The sequence below is a fragment of the Oncorhynchus masou genome, unplaced genomic scaffold, assembly GCF_036934945.1.
Source record: "Oncorhynchus masou masou isolate Uvic2021 unplaced genomic scaffold, UVic_Omas_1.1 unplaced_scaffold_446, whole genome shotgun sequence".
NCBI classification, from domain to species: domain Eukaryota; kingdom Metazoa; phylum Chordata; class Actinopteri; order Salmoniformes; family Salmonidae; genus Oncorhynchus; species Oncorhynchus masou.
In genome coordinates, this window is record NW_027010853.1 from 332,501 (window position 1) to 336,593 (window position 4,093).

Consider the following 4,093-nt stretch of genomic DNA (forward strand, 5'->3'; position numbering starts at 1 on the left):
GTATCGTGGTTATGGAATATGGAATAGAGTATAGGGGTTATGGAATAGGGTTTAGGGTATAGGGGTTAGGGAATATGGAATAGAGTATAGGGGTTATGGAATAGGGTTTAGGGTATCGTGGTTAGAGAATAGGGAATAGAGTATAGGGGTTAGGGAATAATGGTTAGGGAATAGGGTTTAGGGTATAGGGTATAGAGTATAATGTTTAGGGTATAGGGTATAGGGGTTTAGGGTATAGGGTATAGGGTATAATGTTTAGGGTATAGGGGTTAGGGAATATGGAATAGAGTATAGGGGTTAGGGAATAGGGTTTAGGGTATCGTGGTTAGGGAATAGGGAATAGTGTATAGAGTATAGGGGTTAGGGAATAGGGTTTAGGGTATAGGGGTTAGGGAATAGGGTTTAGGGTATTGGGGTTAGGGAATAGGGTATAGAGTATAATGTTTAGGGTATAGGGTATAGGGGTTTAGGGTATTGGGGTTTAGGGTAAATGGGTTTAGGGTATAGGGGTTTAGGGTAAATGGGTTTAGGGTATAGGGTGCAGGGTATAGGGGTTTAGGGTGTAGGGGTTTAAGGTTTAAGGTATATAGGATTTAGGGGTTCATGATGTTGGGGTTTAGAATGTAGGGGTTTAGGGTATACGGGTTTAGGGTGTAAGGGGTTTAGGGTATAAGGGTACAGGATGTAGGGGTTTAGGGTATACGGGTTTAGGGTGTAGGAGTTTAGGGGTTTAGGGTATAGGAGTTCAGGATGTAGGGGTGAGGGTGTAGGGGTTTAGGGGTTTAGGGTATAGGAGTTCAGGATGTAGGGGTGAGGGTGTAGGGGTTTAGGGGTTAAGGATATAGGGGTGAGGGTGTAGGGGTTTAGGGGTTTAGGGTATAGGAGTTCAGGAAGTAGGGGTTTGGATGTAGGGGTCATATGGGTTGAGGAGGGATCCTTATCACATCAGTCTTTCTCTCCTTAAGCTGGGGAGGCAAGAACAGGGAAGGAGTCTTAAAATCAACACACACACAGCACACTCAACTGGCTGTAGTCTACACTGCACACTCAACTGGCTGTAGTCTACACAGCACACCCAACTGGCTGTAGTCTACACTGCACACTCAACTGGCTGTAGTCTACACTGCACACTCAACTGGCTGTAGTCTACACAGCACACTCAACTGGCTGTAGTCTACACTGACCACCCAACTGGCTGTAGTCTACACTGCACACTCAACTGGCTGTAGTCTACACTGACCACCCAACTGGCTGTAGTCTACACTGACCACCCAACTGGCTGTAGTCTACACTGACCACCCAACTGGCTGTAGTCTACACTGTACACTCAACTGGCTGTAGTCTACACAGCACACTCAACTGGCTGTAGTCTACACAGCACACTCAACTGGCTGTAGTCTACACAGCACACTCAACTGGCTGTAGTCTACACTGACCACCCAACTGGCTGTAGTCTACACTGACCACCCAACTGGCTGTAGTCTACACTGACCACCCAACTGGCTGTAGTCTACACTGTACACTCAACTGGCTGTAGTCTACACTGTACACCCAACTGGCTGTAGTCTACACTGTACACTCAACTGGCTGTAGTCTACACTGTACAGTCAACTGGCTGTAGTCTACACTGTACACTCAACTGGCTGTAGTCTACACTGTACACTCAACTGGCTGTAGTCTACACTGTACACTCAACTGGCTGTAGTCTACACTGTACACTCAACTGGCTGTAGTCTACACTGTACACTCAACTGGCTGTAGTCTACACTGTACACTGTACAGTCAACTGGCTGTAGTCTACAGTGTACACTAAACTAACCCACTAAACTAAACCAACCCAACTAAACTAACCAACTAAACTAACCCACTAAACAAATCCAACCCACTAAACTAACCCACTAAACGAATCCAACCCAACTAAACTAACCCATCCCAACTAAACTACTAAACTAACCCAACTAAACCAACCCAACTAAACCAACCCAACTAAACTAACCCACTTAACTAATCCAACCCACTAAACCAACCCAACTAAACTAACCCACTAAACTAACCCAACTAAACTAACCCAATAAACCAACCCAACCCACTAAACTAACCCACTTAACTAATCCAACCCACTAAACCAACCCAACTAAACCAACCCACTTAACTAATCCAACCCACTAAACCAACCCAACTAAACCAACCAACTAAACTAACCCACTAAACTAACCCACTAAACCAACCCACTAAACTAACCCACTTAACTAATCCAACCCACTAAACCAACCCAACTAAACTAACCCACTAAATTAACCCACTTAACTAATACAACCCACTAAACCAACCCAACTAAACTAACCCACTAAACTAACCCACTAAACTAATCCAACCCACTAAACCAACCCAACTAAACCAACCCAACTAAACTAACCCACTTAACTAATCCAACCCACTAAACCAACCCAACTAAACTAACCCATACATTACGAACTCGTGTCAGAGTTTGCGCAGTCTGGTTGTCAATAGCAACCGCCAAGGCAACAACAAAAAAAAACAAAAAGGCACGTAGTTAAAACCTCGGATTTAATCCATGCGAGCTGCACCTCGGTGTAAATACCCTGGACGCGTCTCCACTCACGGCCGCTGATTTTATAACACACACAGTCGGTAATAATAGGAAACACACAATTTCAGGTTGTAACACAAGGTGTGTGTTTCTATTACTACCGACTGTGTGTGTGTGTGTGTGTGTTGCCCCTCCTATGATTTAACTGTGTGTGACCAAAATGTTGCAACACGTCCAAGATAATCAAATGCGTCTCTTTAAAAATGGTCTCGTGAAAGGCTACATAATAATCTAATAGTCTAATTCAGGAACTGAATATCATTCTACGAGACAGTTTTACATCTACCTGGTTGGTTAGAATACAGTAATGTGTGTAGACAGTGTATAGTAACACCACTCACGTTGTCTGCAGTGTCTGCGTTCATACGGTGCACACCGGAGAAACCCCGGACCTCTCTTCATCCCGTGTGCAACCTATGGAATCGACTGAACCAGTTAACGTTTAAATCTCCTTGAAATATGGACCGGTAACGGAGTCCCTTTGACAGTCACTCGGTAACTTCCTCCTCGTTAATTGTTAAGTGAACCGTTTTTTTCCTCCCCGTTCCACTCGCGCGCCTCCACGGAATGCTCGAGCCCTCTCTGTTCCTCTGGCGTCTGCATTCCACACCAAACCGGGGTTACGAGTGGTGACGGAAACACACGAGCTCACTCACCGGGAACCTTTCGGTTCGCTCCGGGTTTGGGTGGGGTGGGTGCACCTGCTGATGCGCAAAGTGTGGACACCACAGGTCTCCGTCTGGCGGACACGCGCGGCGCGGGCACGATGTGGGCCAGCAAAGGTGAGTTGCGTGTGGTTGGAACACTGAACCCTTCTTAGAGCTTGGTGGCGTCATCATAGGCGTCATAAAGCATAACGAGGAGAATAAGATGCTAAATCATCTCAACTAGTTCGATGCGTCTTCAGAAAGATTCGAAAGCTCTTTACCCACCCCCCCCCCGTCATCGGTTTGCTTCGTAGCATACTAAAGTCATCAATGAATTACCGTACGGTATTGAATGTTTGCTCAAACCAACAGGGCACTGTCATTCTGAATCTGAAGGCGGCGGAGCAGCAGACTGAACTAAATGCAGTGAAACGGCGCCCTCTGGCGGATCATAAAGACTGGTACAATTAGAGGGCCCAGATACACTAATTGACCAGACGTATGTGGACACCGGCTCGTAGATCATCTCATTCCAACATCATGGGTGTTAATATGGAGGTGGTCCCTCCTTTTGCTGCCATAACAGCCTCCACTCTTCTGGGAAGGCTTTCCACTAGATGTTGGAACATTGCTGCTATAACAGTCTCCTCTCTTCTGGGAAGGCTTTCCACTAGATGTGGGAACATTGCTACTATAACAGCCTCCTCTCTTCTGGGAAGGCTTTCCACTAGATGTTGGAACATTGCTGCTATAACAGCCTCCACTCTTCTGGGAAGGCTTTCCACTAGATGTTGGAACATTGCTACTATAACAGTCTCCACTCTTCTGGGAAGGC

General features: G+C 46.1%; 1 protein-coding gene across 4 annotated transcripts in view; it reads right to left on the reverse strand.

Annotated features, from left to right (window-relative positions):
• Positions 1-3,379, reverse strand: part of radil (Ras association and DIL domains) — a 109,157-nt gene extending 105,778 nt beyond the window's left edge. For all 4 annotated transcript variants that reach the window (XM_064961833.1, XM_064961832.1, XM_064961835.1 and 1 more), the window contains exons 1-2: positions 2,953-3,379; positions 1-965 (exon numbers count right to left, since the gene is read on the reverse strand). The exon at positions 1-965 is cut by the window's left edge and continues 401 nt beyond it. The gene's annotated coding sequence lies outside the window, so the exon portion shown is untranslated. The remainder of the gene's footprint in view (positions 966-2,952) is intronic.
• Between the last annotated feature and the right edge of the window lie 714 nt (positions 3,380-4,093).